Below are 16,353 nucleotides of genomic sequence, written 5' to 3' on the forward strand. Positions count from 1 at the left end.
TAGGTGGGGTCCAAAAGAGACACCAAGGCCCTGAAGCCTTGATCATCCACAACCTAAACAGTAAAAGACATTTTAGTCAGCTTCAGACCAATGATGTAGAACTTTTAACCTGTGTCACAATATGTAACATTTACAAATATTCAAAATGGTCATTGTTCCAACGTCTATAAAAATAATCATGATTACGAGGAAAAGAAAATGTTTGGAGAAGAAAATACGTTTATTATAAATCATATTCAATAATAATAAAACTAATGCAATGGAAATACATTTTTTTCATATGTTGATGATTATTTCTATTAGTTGAACTTTGATGATCAGTTCAAGTAATCTACTCAAGTAAACTATTCACATGATATTTCCTGGTGAAGGAACATTGGGTTTTTTACAAGAAAACCTTCATAGTTCACCTTTTAAAACAAATGATGAAAATCCATTGATTTATAGACAAAATATCACACAAGATAATATAAATGTTTTTGGTAGATGTTTTCTTGAATGTATAATATAGATTATATGTAAGCAAATAATCTTAAATACACCATATAATACTACATATGATCCTATTTAGAATGGAAAAAATACACTGTGGTGGCGGGCGAGGTTTCAGCTCGGCTGCAGGGGGGAGAGAGGGGGAGTGGCTCGGGGAACGGTGCCAGGTGAAAACAATAACAACCAGCTGGGGATAATTGTGTGTGTGTGCTCTCCCCTATTTGAGCAGTGAGACGGGGGCGAGCGGGAAGGAGAGACCGACCGAGCGAGCGGCGTGTCATCGCGAGCAGGAACAAAATACTTAAAAGAATAAAACCTTTGAAGCCCACCACCCTGGTGTCAGTGCCTGTGTCGGGAGCCGTACCAACCCACACCGTACAGTGGCGCCCAACCTGGCAGAATGGCGGACGAGGCACAGCAGGCGATGCCGGCCCAACCAGCACTGGCACTGGGCCAGATGATCGGGGAGCTGGCGGCGATCCAGAGGGACCAGGCCGAGGCTAACCGGCAGTTCCTGGGGGCGCTCCAGGCCCAGGTGGGGAGGCAGGCCCAGGCGCTGGAGCTATTGGTGGCGCGGTCGGGACCCACGCTACCACCACCGGGCCCGACAGCACTGGCGAGCCTAACCCTCCACCGCATGACGGCGGAGGACGACGCCCAGGCCTTCCTGGAGGCCTTCGAGGCGACGGCGGAGGCATGCGGCTGGCCGGAGGAAGAGTGGCCGGTCAGGCTGGTGCCCCTCCTGACCGGTGAGGCGCAGACGGCGGCCATGGGGCTCCCCCCGGCGGCCCGGAGAGTCTATGCGGCCGTGCGGAAGGCCGTGGTCGACCGGCTGGGGCTGCTGCCCGAGGACCACCGGCAGCGATTCCGGGGGGCCAGGCTGGGGCCAGAGGACAGGCCGTTCGCCTACGGGCAGCGGCTCCGGGACGCCGCCGCCAGGTGGCTCCGGCCGACGGGGGTAGAAACGGCGGCGGAGGTCCTTGAAGCGGTGACACTGGAGCAGTTTGTGGGGGGGCTCCCGGCCCGGACGGCGGCGTGGGTCCGATATCACCGGCCACCGACGCTGGAGGCAGCCACCACCCTGGCCGAGGACCACCTGGCGGTGCACCGTAGCGGGCAGGGCGGCCGGGAGGGCGCGCCGCCGGCGACGCAACCAGCAGCAGCGCCAACCGGAAGGAGCCCGCAGCGGACCGCGGGGCGGCCCACACCGGCCCCACGTCAAGCGCCGACAGCCGTGCACCGGGACCCCCCGACCGCAGCAAACCCTGGCACCCTTCCTGACCCACCGAGAGATTCTCATACGCCAGGGCAGGAGTGCTGGAAGTGCGGGCGGCCCGGCCATCTGCGGAGGGAGTGCCCGCTTATGGAGGTGGGGCAGGTGATCCGGGTCGCCGGCGCTCCATCACCCTCCCCCGGCCCGGGAGCGACGTACCGCGTTCCGGTAAGAATCCAGGGGGGTACACGCCAGGCGATGGTGGATTCGGGCTGCTCGCAGTCCATGATACATCAGAGCCTGGTTCGGCCAGGGGCATTGGTAGAAGCGTCGCGGGTGAAAATTAGGTGTGTGCACGGGGACATTCATGAGTATCCCATAGTGTCCGTCGAACTTAGGTTCAAGGGGAAAAAATATAGAATAAAGGTCGCGGTTAGCTCCCACCTGACGCACCCAGTAATTTTGGGAACGGATTGGGAGGGATTTAACACGCTAATGGGAGAGGCTGCGGGGGTGCGTTCACGACCGACAGGGACATGCGGTATCTGTGCTGTGCTCAGCGGTGACGCGAGGTCGTCCGACGCCGCCGGGGGAGAGGGGGAACCGGCGGAGCCTCCCGTGGAGACTCCGGTGGTTCCCGAGTTCCGCTCCATGGAAGATTTTCCACTCGAGCAGTCTCGTGACGACACTCTACGCTCAGCCTACGACCAAGTGATACGAGTTGATGGTCATTTGGTGCGCCCTGACGCAGCACAGTCATACCCGCACTTCTCATTGATTAGGGACAGACTGTATAGAGTGAGTCGTGACACTCGGACGGGGCAGGAAAACACCCAGTTGCTGGTGCCGAAAAGCCGCCGGGAAATTATTTTCCAGGCGGCTCACTATAATCCGATGGCGGGTCACATGGGATACGGGAAAACACTAGACCGGATAATGGCCCGATTTTATTGGCCGGGCATCCGGGCGGACGCGCGCCGCTGGTGTGCGTCCTGCCCGGAGTGTCAGTTAGTCAATGCACCAGCCATCCCGCGTGCCCCGCTGCGGCCTCTACCGTTGGTGGAGGTCCCGTTCGAGCGCATCGGCATGGATATAATCGGGCCATTCCACCGGAGCGCACGCGGATACCGCTTTGTGCTAGTCCTCATGGATTATGCAACCCGGTATCCGGAGGCAGTGCCATTGCGCAATATCTCTGCAAAGAGCGTTGCGCAAGCGCTGTTTCAGGTCATCTCCCGGGTTGGAATCCCGAAAGAGATTCTAACAGACCAGGGCACCTCGTTCATGTCGCGCACACTGGGAGAACTTTACGGGTTACTGGGCATTAAGTCCGTCCGCACCAGCGTTTACCATCCCCAGACTGACGGGTTGGTGGAGCGGATGAATAGGACGCTGAAGTCCATGATTCGTAAATTTATTAGCGACGATGAACGTAATTGGGATAAATGGCTTGACCCTCTGTTGTTTGCAGTCCGCGAGGTTCCCCAGGCCTCCACCGGGTTTTCCCCCTTTGAGCTTCTTTTTGGCAGATCACCAAGAGGGGTGCTGGACCTTATTAAAGAAAGCTGGGAGGAAGGTCCGAGCCCCGGGAAAAACGAGATCCAGTTCGTCCTGGACCTACGAGCAAAGCTCCACACACTGGGTAGGATGTCACGAGAGAATTTGCTCCAGGCCCAGGAACGACAACAGCGGCTGTACAACAGAGGAGCCAAGCTGCGAGAATTCACACCGGGAGAAAAGGTACTTATATTACTTCCTTCTTCCAACTCAAAACTCCTGGCTAAGTGGCAAGGGCCCTTCGAGGTCACACGCCGGGTGGGGGATGTTGACTATGAGGTGGTGCGGTCTGACAGGGGCGGGGCTACACAAATATACCACCTCAACCTCCTGAAACCCTGGAGGGAGGCGGAGTCTGTTTCTCTGATCTCCACAGTATCGGAAAGAGAGGACCTGGGGCCGGAGGTGCCAAAAGCGGTCAATCCCACCCCGCTCCCGTGTGAGGGTCATCTCTCTGAGGACCAGAGAGCAGACATTGCCCAGTTGCAGGAGCGGTTTGCTGATGTGTTCTCCCCCCTGCCAGGCCGCACCGACCTGATAGCACACCGAATCGAGACACCCCCGGGGGTGACGGTGAGGTCACGACCCTACAGACTACCCGAACACAAAAGAAAAGTGGTTCGGGAGGAATTATCGGCTATGTTGGAGATGGGGGTAATAGAAGAGTCCAACAGCGCCTGGTGCAGCCCCATCGTTCTGGTGGCCAAGAAGGATGGGACTGTGCGGTTCTGCGTGGACTACCGCAAGGTAAATGACGTGTCACGATTCGACGCCTACCCAATGCCCCGGGTCGACGAACTCCTGGACCGGCTGGGCACTGCACGTTTTTTTACGACCCTGGATTTAACTAAGGGCTACTGGCAGATTCCCCTGTCGTCAGAGTCCAAAGAGAAAACAGCTTTCTCCACTCCGTATGGTTTGTACCAATTTACCATGCTTCCCTTCGGCTTGTTCGGTGCCCCGGCCACGTTCCAGCGCCTCATGGACAAGGTGCTGCGTCCGCACGCCGCATATGCAGCCGCATACCTGGATGACGTCATTATCCACAGCACCACCTGGGTGGAGCATGTGCGGCGGGTGGGCGCGGTGCTGGAGTCGCTGAGGCGGGCCGGGCTCACGGCAAACCCGGGGAAGTGTGCAGTTGGACGGAGGGAGGTACGGTATCTGGGGTACCACTTGGGGGGGGGGCAGGTGCGTCCCCAGGTAGACAAGACAGCGGCAATTGCAGCCTGCCCGCGCCCCAAGACGAAAAAGGAGGTGAGGCGGTTTTTGGGGCTGGCAGGTTACTACAGGCGGTTCATCGCCGGGTTTGCGGACCTCACCAGCCCCTTGACCGACCTGACCCGGAAAGGTGCGTCAGATCCGGTCCAGTGGTCGGAGCAGTGCCAGCGGGCGTTTGAGAAGGTAAAACAGACTCTCTGTGGGGAGCCGCTCCTCCACACACCTAATTTTTCTCTCCCGTTTGTGCTGCAGACCGACGCGTCGGACAGAGGGCTGGGGGCCGTTTTGTCCCAGGAGGTCGAGGGGGTCGACCGCCCGGTGGTCTACATCAGCCGGAAACTGTCGGAGAGGGAGGCCAGGTACAGCACGGTGGAGAAGGAGTGCCTGGCCATCCGGTGGGCGGTGGGCTCCCTGCGCTACTACCTCCTGGGACGCTCATTCACCCTCTGTTCGGACCACGCCCCGCTCCAATGGCTCCACCGCATGAAGGATACTAACGCCCGGATCACTCGGTGGTATCTGGCCATGCAGCCGTTTAACTTCAAGGTGGTCCATAGGCCGGGGACGCAGATGGTCGTGGCGGACTTCCTCTCCCGCCCTCTGGAGGGAGGGGGGGGGGAGTAAGCTAGGCCGGACGGCTCCCCGGCCTAAGTCGGGCGGTGGGGGTATGTGGTGGCGGGCGAGGTTTCAGCTCGGCTGCAGGGGGGAGAGAGGGGGAGTGGCTCGGGGAACGGTGCCAGGTGAAAACAATAACAACCAGCTGGGGATAATTGTGTGTGTGTGCTCTCCCCTATTTGAGCAGTGAGACGGGGGCGAGCGGGAAGGAGAGACCGACCGAGCGAGCGGCGTGTCATCGCGAGCAGGAACAAAATACTTAAAAGAATAAAACCTTTGAAGCCCACCACCCTGGTGTCAGTGCCTGTGTCGGGAGCCGTACCAACCCACACCGTACATACACATTGCATATTTGTCTGCCTGCATGTACAGTATTTACTTGTACATCATTCTTTTAGCAGGTTTTGTTTTGGGAGGAAACTTGTTAAAGCATCATAATGTATAATGACTAAATACAACATGGAAAAATATTTACAAAAAAAAAATCTGTTTCACACATTCAGCACAGTTGAAACATTTCTTTTCATTTCTTACTTTTTATATATTGACCTTAAATGTAAAATATTAGTATCTCCAATTGTGATGCTTAAACAAACTGAGTGTGAAGCTTATTAACATTCAATCATTGTTTGTTAATCTCACTCCAACATCACACTTGTGTAGAAGAGAATCTTTCAGCATTAAAGCAGGTAACATGAACCAAAACATAAAAAGCTTCAATAAGGCTGCAAACTACCAGCAGAATTCTGGGATTTGATTGTTAAAGAGAATCTTCTCGCCCAAAGCCGCTTTCTGGCTGAATCGATCCAGCGTCAGGTTTCACAAAGCTGGAGGAGATGCTCGTCACACATTCAGAGGTTAAAGTTATTCCTGCAAGATGAATCACGTACATAAGAAAAGGTTACTTGCTGCTTCTTTTTAAAGGTGCTATTTGTGAGGAGTCATCTCCTGATGATTAACAGTCACTGATTTAAATACTTCTGTCTCTTTGTCTTAAAACTAATGAGTCTGTTTGAGGCTGCAAACTACCAGCAGACTTCTGGGATTTAATTGTTAAATTCTGACCGTCGTCTCCCCCGAAGGCGTTTTCTTGTTGAGTCGATCCAGCAACTGACGTTCAAGTTCTTCCTGCAGGATGAATCACATACATGAGAAAAGGTTACTTGCTACTTCTTTTTAAAGGTGCTATTTTCCCCGTGAGGAGTCATCTGATGATTAACAGTCACTGATTTAAATACTTCTGCCTCTTTGTCTTAAAACTAATGAGTCTCTCTCTAAAATACATTAAACTGCTACAAAACCCATTTTGGGCTCTTTTCACAAAGTGTTCAGAGGAATCTCTCGGGGTAGAAAGCACATCACACTGCAGCATGAGCCATAAATAAGGTACCTAGAACTTAACCTTCTAAACAGAATGATGTACGAGTAAATGCTACACTAGCACTTCTACACTAGCACTTCCCTGCCAGTACGCTGTTACAGGGCGCTGTGTCTGTAGACCCGAGACGTCCAGAGACCGGCCCCGAGGGGCCCCTGAGAGACTTATTGGCAGAGTGGCGAGCCCGCCCCAATGTATCTCAATTAACCCACTTTGGTAGACCCCCAGCAGGCACAGATATTGGAGCGAGAAGTACAGACCCTGCTGCGGATGGGAGCCTCGGAACGAGTTCTCCCTCCAGACAGAGAGTCGGGCTACTACAGCCACTACTTCACCGTTCCAAAGGAGGATGGGGGTTTGCGTCCGAAAGGGAGAAGAGATACGAGATCTCCACCGTTTGAACCGCGCTGTTGCGTAGTTGAGCTTCAAGATGCTCACTCTCAAACAGATCGCGGCACAGATCAGGTCCGAGGACTGGTTTGTCACGGTAGATCTCCAGGACGCTTATTTTCCATCCTCCCGCGACAGGAAGTTCCTGAGGTTCGCTTTTGGGGACAAAGCTTACCAATACCGGGCTCTTCCGTTCGGCCTAGCCCTCTCACCCCGTACGTTACCAAATGCGTGGACGCTGCTCTGGCACCATTGTGTCTCCAGGGCATCCACATTTTGAACTACATAGACAACTGGTTGATTCTAGTGCCATCCGTGCGGCTGTCGGCCCAACATCGAGGTGTTGTGCTTGCCCACATCAACCGTCTGGGGCTGAGACTCAATGCCAGGAAAAGCGTGCTGTCCCCAGTGCATAGGACCACCTTCCTGGGCGTTCTTTGGGATTCGACCACGATGCGGGCACATCCGTCTACCGCTCGAGTAGTTTCAATCCTCTCTGCAGTCAAGCAGGACAAGCTAGGCCAGCCACTCACTGTGAAACAGTTTTAGAGACTGTTAGGTCTCCTGGCAGCAGCACCCTACGTGATCCTTTGCGGCCCGTTACACTTGAGACCGTTGCAGTGGTGGCTCAGGGCCAAGGGGTTCTCCCCGAGGGGAAACCAGCGCCGTCTGATCAAGGTCACTCGGCGTTGCCTGCGGGCTCTGGCCATATGGGGGGCAGACGCCCTGTCGAGACAGGGGCCGAGGCCCGGGGACTGGACTCCCCCCCGAGGTGGTGGAGCTCCTGTGGAAAGGCGGTCTTACCAAGGTAGACCTGTTTGCCTTCATAGAGACCACTCACTGTCCTCTGTGTTTCACAGATGCAGTGCAGGTGAAGGCATGGCCGAGGTCATGTCTGTACGCCTTTTCCCCGGTTAGGTCCATTGTTTACCCTCGCCTCGAGCTATGGAAACCGTCGGCGTGGCCCTCGAGGGGACCTGCCTTCTAGGATCCGGTCTCTCGACCGAAGTCGTGGAGACCATTCGCCACTCCAGAGCCTCCGCCACGTGGAAGGCGTACGCCGGTAGATGGAAGCTGCTTTGCCACTTGGTGTGGGCAACGACAGCTGGACCCAGTTAACTGCCCAGTCGGTTCAGTACTGGAGTTCCTTCAGGAGCGTTTTGCCACAGGTTTATTCCCGTCCACCATCAAAGTATATGTGACGGCCCTGTCGGCAGCCCATGCCCCACTAGACGGGCGTTCTCTGGGGAGACACCCGCTGGCATCCCGCTTCCTTCGTGGCACCCTGAGGCTGAGGCCAGCAGCCAGCACCAGAGTCCCGTGGGACTTGGCCATAGTACTAGGGGGTCTCTCCGGGGCTCCTTTCGAGCCCATGGCGGAGGTTGCAGTGAAGTATGTGGCTCTTAAGACCCTCTTCCTGCTCGCTATTTCTTCCCTCAAGAGAGTTGGAGATATGCAAGCCCTCTCAGTGGTGAGGCCATCACACTTGCTTATGAATCGGCCGGCCAGCCCACACCTTGGCTGTCCGGACCCATTCTACTAGGGGTATGGCGGCTTCTAAAGCCCTATTGTCGGGAAGAGTATCGCTACACGACGTTTGCATGGCTGCAGGCTGGTCCTCTCCCCACACATTCGTGAGGTTTTACCACCTTGGCCTTAACGCTACACCTGGAGCACAGGTGCTCGTTGGAGTGTGCATCACACCACGGTCACTTGCTCATATGGTGAGTGGGTATTGGGTTCCCACAGTGTCTTTACGCAGCTTGAGTTCCCTGAGAGGGAACGTATGTAACCTTCGTTCCCAGACAGGAACGAGACGCTGCGTAAACATTCTGCCATACTCCCGGCCTGCCCGTGGCACTCGATTCGGCCTTTCAGAGATGAATGGTCCTGCCCTTTGGGTCCCTTTATAGCGCACTGGTCCGGCGTCCCCGCCTATGACGTACCAGCTCGCCATTGGTTAGATCTCACACGTGCTTCATGACGCGGTCACACAGGGGCGTTGCCACAGCTTCTTTACGCAGCGTCTCGTTTCCTTCAGGGAACGAAGGTTACATACGTAACCGAGAGACGTTTCTTGCACAGGCTCCTCCCCCTGACAGCAGCCAGCCAATGACACAGCGCGCTTTCATTAACTCATTCATTCATACTCTGAATCAGGCGGATTGTAGCGCAGTTTCCACATATGAACAAAATAAGATCTGTTACGTTAAAGACCAAAGTGTTTTCTGGAACATGGATGTCCTTTTCTGGACGATCGTGTTGATGAAGAAGTGGTTTTACTTCGCTGGGTGTTAAACGCCGGGAGAGAATATTGAGGCCCCGATTAGATACATTTTTAATTCCAGATAACTACTTATTTGAACTATTTCTTCAGTCCACCAAATATGTCCACAACCTCACTGTCCTCATATAACTAACGTCACCCATCGTTTTATAGTAGACATGCTCTCACATCTGAGCACATTCTTTGTGTGGTTTTACTTTTGCAAACAGCCGTTTCCTTTACAACATCGGTGATGGAGAATATTAGTAAAGCTACTGTATGCAGAGCCGTGAGAAAAGTGAAACGTCTTTTAAACGTGTTTGTTCCCTGGAGACAAACCAGTGAGAGCCATTAAAGAGGACGCACCTGAATAAAATACATTATAGGTTCAATTGTGATTAAATATTGGCATGAGTCATTGACCCAGAGTTTGTTAAACCTCCCACTTGAAACAGACCCCAGATTTGGATCGATGGATCATCAGGTTCCTCCCAGCATAACAGAGCACGAGCGAACAGCAGATGTGTGCATGTAGCAGCTAGCAGCACGAAGCCCACCTGAAAACCCCCTTGGAACAAGGTTTTGATTCTAAAAACATTTCTTAATTTGTCCAAAAAAAAAGACTTAACGCTTACCGGAGAAACTGCTGCAATACTACTGGCAACGCTCCGTATTTCACCTGCAGGTCAGTGATAGAAGAAGAAAAAACAGTCCTTTAAAGACTTGAACTGTTGTACATTTACTTTACTTGAGCTGCAGATAAAGTGAGTCCATCTTTTGGGTGGTGTCTAATTTACTCCACCCTCAAACAGAAGCACATGTTGATGTGATGGATGTTTGTGACTCTTAGAGCTTGAATCAAAACCGCAAATCATGACAATCCCAGTGTGATAAAAAGCACCTTTTGGTAATAAATCACATGTATATTATTCACCCAAAAGTATTTGCTCATGTGATGCAGTAAAAGGCGTCCTGTGTTGTACAGATTGTACAGCGCTCTGAGGCAAACTGGGACTTGTGATATTGGACTATTTAACCAAACAGGTGGGTCCATAGTTATGGAAGACTTGGAAACATTGAGTTTCTATGTAGAGGAAACAAAGAGGATTTTACACATGTTGGGATTATTTGTTGGAATGTTTACTTGGATTTACTGATTATTCTCATTTGACGATTACGAAGCCAGAAAAATAGACCCACAAACAAGACAATGACAGTGAGAATGCAAATAGCAGCCACCCAGCCAGAGTGAAGAGGAAGATCTGTAAAACAGAACCAGAACCAGATCAGAAGAGTCTTCCTGGTTTAAATGAAGCAGCACAGCTGAGAATGTGTCACATGTTCACAGCCTGATGTGCTTCTGACGGACTGCAGTTTGGATTGTGAAAACATCTTTGTAACGTGATCTATAGTAAGAAATCATTTTATTTATTCAATTTAAACACAGAATTTAGTTCTACCAAATTTTATAGTGATTATCGGTTGACACTATAAGATGTTTTATGGGGGAGGGGGGGCAGAGGGTTCATTATTATCAGGAAGTCGGTCTCCTCTTTCAGTCTTACCAGGTTTTGAGGGACAAAGATGTTCAGCAGGAATCAAGTCCTGGGTCCAGTGAACCTGGTTGCTATGGTCACAGATGATCACGCTGTTCAGCAGGTAGACCTGGAGAGAAGCCCCAGAGGTCGTGACCTCTGATTGCTCTCCTCCCTCCTGACTGCAGGTCCGGTCGACACATCTGAAAGTGCTGCTGATGTGAGAGTTGTGTGAGTCCTGCAGGTCACATGGAGGTCACATGACTCTGAGCTGCTGGAGTCCACTCGGTCCACGATCAGTTCAACTGGAGACACTGGTCCTGAGGGGGGGGGAGGTTTCTGTGAAGAGTTTATGAAACATGGCGGCAGAAACTACCAGTGAAATGTTTACAGACTCACCTTGAACTGTGACCTTGTATTCAGATACTAGTTTGACTTCTGTAGATGTTGCTGCTACAGCAGAATAAACTCCACTGTCGGCCTCTTGGAGATTCTTCAATATCACAGAGAAGTTTTTCCCACCCAACTCAAGCCTCCCAGTGACAGCTGCTTTTCCACTAGGATCAAATCTCACTAAAGTGTATGTTTTATCGATTTTCCACTCAACAAATATAAGCCCCTCAGGAGGATCAGCATGAAGCTCCAGGAGCAGATCACGTCCCTTCAGCACAAACACAGGAGTCTCAATGGTTCCTGTAAAAACAGTAGACACATGATACAATAAACATCACACACAACGTATGATGAATCATTCATTGCTGAATGTTACTCCATCCCGTTACTTTATTTCTCACACATTGAACCAGCGGTTCACCTTCAGCTCATCACTGCTTAACATGAAGTGACAGAGGTCTCTTAAAATGTCTCACGTCGTCTCTTCCTGAGGACACAGAGAAGCTTAACAGCACAAACTAAACCCACTGAGACCAAGTTGGTGCCCAAAGTTCTTCTTCTTGACGTGACAAACTATTTTCATTGTGAAAAACAGGGTCTTTGTGTCCCTTTGTCCTCTTTCCCTCCCTCTCAGCACACTAATGTCCCCCAGCATCAGCTACACTGAACATGGATGCATTTAGAAAATAAGACGTCCACAGCAGTGGCGGCTGGTGAATTTTATTGTAGGGGGGGCTAAATAAAGTTTTTATTTTCACATACAAACGAAGCATTCTGGTGCATTCTGACAAAATAATAAAGACAAAATAGAACATTTTCTTACAAAGGCAAAAGGGGCCAAGGAAAAAGTTTTAACTTAATTTATTTGCCTTGTAGAATTTAGTAAGATTAAGTGCAACTACATCAATAGAAATTGGGAATTATACACAAGTTAACATTCTAACAAGTTAACAGAATGTGATTCTAAAATGGGAGAGTGTGTTACGGCCAATATATTGTGTTGGTCAGTGTTGGGAAAGTTCACTTTCTACATGAACTGGTTCAAAGTTCAGATCACAAATATTAAAATGAACTAGTTCACTTCATAGTTCAAACTTCAAAATATTTGAACTAAGTTCACAGTTCCAACTAGTTCAGTTATTTTTTCCATGTTTCTGCGAGCTATTATTTTTCAAAATTATTGCCACAGCCCAGAACCACAGACAGCAGTTATTTGATCAGTTTTAACACTGAAGCTATGCATCAGATTTAATCTTCATATCCAGTTTTGAATCCTCATACAACCAGGGTTTACATTAGCATTGAGGGGATTGTTGCTTTAATGTTGCTGTCCATTCACTCCACACTAGCAGCAGCTGCAGCGTTCACCCCTACAGTACATCCTCACACACATGCTGCTTGAATGGTCTTTTTTAAATAAGGAATAAAAACACGACAGTTATCATTAAAGTGCAAATGTTTGCAAAGAAAGGTCAGATTCCTCCCATCCTCACCGACCTTGTCAGTAACTTCATAAAACTCTTAAATTATTATACGCCGCCTCTTTGCTACACGCAGCTCTCGCCTCCATGCATTTCTTTTTTTTGATGACGCTGCCCCCCCCCCCCCTCGCTCTCTTTGCTCAGTTACGTATGACGCAAGCGCGTAAGTGCGAGCCCCAAATCCTCATTGAAAATGCATTGAAGGCTCGATTTTCGAGAAAAAAAAAGTTTTAACATGAGAGTCAACGGGAGAACGCTTGGGCAATTTTCCACGTCAATGAATTCGCGGACTCGCGGTGCGCGCGCGCGACCATTTGAAACGTGACCTGAATCTGACGAATCTGATTGGACAGTGACAGATAATATGTCTAGAACACTGAAAACTACTTTTGCTGTGATAGAATTTGTTGAACCCAGTTGGTGGGGCGTTGCCCAAATCGCCCCCATATACACCATCCGCCCCTGGAGAGGAGTAAAGGTCAACATTTGTCTTGGAGGGAAAGATGCGTTCAGCCCGTTTCAACAAGTGGTTACAAAGTGTCTAAAAGCACCTTCAATGTTTCCTCTGTCACACACGTCTTCTATTGGAACGTTACAATATTCAATGAAATAAAAAGGAGAAAATATGGAACTTTTTTTAATGAAAACTAAAAAGGACAAACAGAACAGAAGCTGAATGTGTGTTTACTGTCTGTTGCTCCAGAACTTCATCCAAATATGGAAAATATTAAATAATCGTATTAACTGGCTGAGAGCAATGATGTTTATACTAACATTGACACAGTTCATTGTTTTTCAAACTCTGATACTTTTTACAGAGACAACTTCCTGCCTCTTAGAGCTCAGCACAAGAAGGAACAACATGAAATAGTTCCACTGTATAAAAGCTTTGGACCCAAAATGTATAGAAAATATATAGAACAAGTCCTCACCTTGTGCTTCACATAATGACAGGAGACAAACAAAGAGAATCACGACGCACGACCTCATTCTGCAGAACATTTTGACTCCGGAGGAAAAAAAGGAAACAAAAGAAAAGTGTGAAAGACACTTTTAAAGAAAAGGTTTTTGTCCCCGTGGATCCTGGTCTTGAGGACGCTTCTCTGGGGGATTGTGCGTTGCGGTTCACCCGGTGAGACGGCAGGTGATGGAGGTCGGGTCGCCACCCGATACCCTTAAAATACGGAATCGTCCCGTATTTGAGCCTGAAACAGCGCCTCCCGTTTTGATCCAATACCGTATTTTCCCAGTTGTCTTCAACGCAGCGTCCCTGCAAATAATCCCACCCGAATTCTGTGAAGACTCGTCCTACTCTGCCCCTGATTGGGTCATTCTCGCTGCCGTCGTTGGTTTGATTGGCCGTGAACCTGAAACAAACCAATCACAGTCGGAGGAGGGCGGGTCTCTTGGTCGGAGGCATCTCCCTGAGGTTTTGCAAAAGTAACGACGAGTGAATCACCAGGAGATCGAAGAGTCGAACCCGCCCCGGAACGTCGCTTGTTTTTCTGTACAACCTTAGATGGAGGTCCAGTTAAAGTGATCACGGTGCTGCTGGAATGGATCCGCTCGGATGTCACGTGTCAACACGAATAGAGCTAAAGGATCGAGAGCTGCAGACAAGGGGGGGGGGGGGGGGGGGGTGGTGGACTAAAGGGTGGTGGACTAAAGGGTGGGGTCGCCTCTCAGACGTTTTCCAGGGAAGTTGCTCGAGGCGGTCTATTTGTTTCTGAATGACGTTGTGACGTCGTTGCGTGATGACGTCATCACGAAGAATACACATTACGTTACTTAACTTAATTGACTGTCCGTATCCGTAAAGTATGATTTGACATTTGTAAGTTCAGATTTGTTTGTTCATTATCACATATTTGTATTTGTAGAAGTATTACAAACAACACATTTCTTAATAAGAACAAAACATTATTGAACTGAATTATTGCACATTAATGAATAATTAGATGTTTTTTCTTAATAATTAGTAAACATTCTGAACAGTTGTATGCAGTGTATTGGTGGTTAGTCAAAAGTTAGTATTCAAACCAAAGCTGCAACAAGCCATAGTTTTCTGCTGTATGTTGTTTGTAGCCATTTTTTTCATAGTGATTGTATCTGTGCTGTTTGTGTCACTTGTGTGATGTGCTGCTGCCTCTTGGCCAGGTCATCATTGTAAATAAATTGGTTGTCAATTTATTTTACCTGGTTAAATGAAGGTAAAAAACATATCAACAATTAAAGGTACAAGCTAATAATAATAATGATATTTTATTGAACAAGCAACTTAACTCAAAAAATGATGTGTCATCTGTCCAGTTGTCTCCAGGTTGTTGTGCAGCAGACTGTATAGTGGATATCATCTTATAAACCACTTTTTAACACACAAAATGCTTTAAAACTAAAAAAAAAGGAACTTCAACAGCTTATAAAAGAAAATCTAAAGTTTATAATTAAATACATAGATATAAATGTAAATAGTAAAATAAAGTAAATCAAACATTCATAGCAAAGAGAGGGGGGGCGGGGACTCCACCCTCACCATCAATGCCTTTGGACCCTGGACCATGATCATCACCCTGGAGGAGACCAGTCCATCCTTCTCTCCTCTCGTTAACCTTGTTTCCTTTCCTCTTTGCCTCATTCCTCACCTCTCCTTGCCTCCTTCCTCTTCTTTCCTTTCCTTAGTCCATCACCTCTTGTCCTCAAATATTGTCTCCTCTCCTTAGAGCTCTATCATCTGTCCTCTCCTTGTCTCTTCTATCCTCTCTCTTGCCCTCTCCTCCTTCTCTCCTCCTATGTCTCCTCCTCTCCTCTCCTTGTGTCTTCTCCTCAGCCATGCAGTCACTTTTCCTCCTCTACTTCTCTCCTCACCTGTTGCATCATATCTCCTTCCATCTCCCTTCATCTCCTCTCCATCTCTCGCTCCCTCTTCTGTGTCCTCCTTTCACATCCTCTACAGTCGTCTATTTCCTCTTTCCTCACCTCTGACCTCTCTCACCTTTTTTCTCCCTCATTCACCTAAGTTCTGTCTCTTGTTCCTTTCTTCTGTTTTATTTCCTTCTTCTCCTCTCTGCTTCTCTCCTCCTCACATCTCAAACCCTCTCCCCTTCCCTCACCTCCTCCTCCCTGTCCACTTTTCTTCTTTGATTTCCTTTCACTGTTCTACTCTTTGTCCTCAGTCCTTCTTTCACCTTCCTTCCATCCTTCTCTCCTTACTCCTCCTTTTCTCTCTTCATGTCCTCCTCTCCTTTCACTCTTTTCTCATTCTGTTTCATCTTCTCCTTACTCCTTTCACATCTTCTCTTTTCTCTACTCTCATGTTCTCCTCTCCTTCCTGCTGTCAGTTCTTCTCAAATCACAGCGACTTTTTTCATCCTCTCCTCCTCCAGAATTCACCCTTTCACCATCTCCTCAAATGATCCCTTTCCAGACTTCTCTACAACCATCTTACTCATCTCTGTCTCATTTCTCCTCCTCACCACTGACCTCCTCAGTCCTTCTCTCCTCTGGATGACAGGGGGAGAAAATGAGGACAAAGAGAGAAAGAAACAACAGACATCTTGGGACAAAAAGACCAGGACAGAAGACAGTGTCTCATCTTTAGTGCGTAATAGTGATCATCATCTCCTCTTTCCTTCTGCTCTCATTGAGGAATAATGTCTGGAATAACCTTCACCCCCCCCCCCTCTTCATCCACCAATCACTTCCATTTCTTCCCCTTGTTTGAAGCAGTCGTCCTGTGGATTCTGGCTCCTCTCATGTTTGGCACAGAGATGTGTTCTCATATTAGTGGAGGATGACGTCATGCGTCTCAAGAC

General features: G+C 49.4%; 1 long non-coding RNA gene across 2 annotated transcripts; it reads right to left on the minus strand.

The window, feature by feature from the left end:
• Positions 1-5,690: 5,690 nt before the first annotated feature.
• LOC119199147 (uncharacterized) lies at positions 5,691-10,605 on the minus strand. 2 transcript variants are annotated; one of them, XR_009942475.1, is made up of 4 exons: positions 10,287-10,605; positions 9,768-9,811; positions 6,164-6,226; positions 5,691-5,968 (listed from the first exon to the last, which is right to left on the minus strand). It is a non-coding gene; the product is annotated as an uncharacterized LOC119199147 (long non-coding RNA). The 2 variants fall into 2 exon arrangements; XR_009942474.1 differs by lacking the exon at positions 5,691-5,968 and having other exon boundaries at positions 5,975-6,226.
• Positions 10,606-16,353: the final 5,748 nt, after the last annotated feature.

Source organism: Pungitius pungitius, chromosome 15 (assembly GCF_949316345.1).
Source record: "Pungitius pungitius chromosome 15, fPunPun2.1, whole genome shotgun sequence".
NCBI classification, from domain to species: Eukaryota; Metazoa; Chordata; class Actinopteri; order Perciformes; family Gasterosteidae; genus Pungitius; species Pungitius pungitius.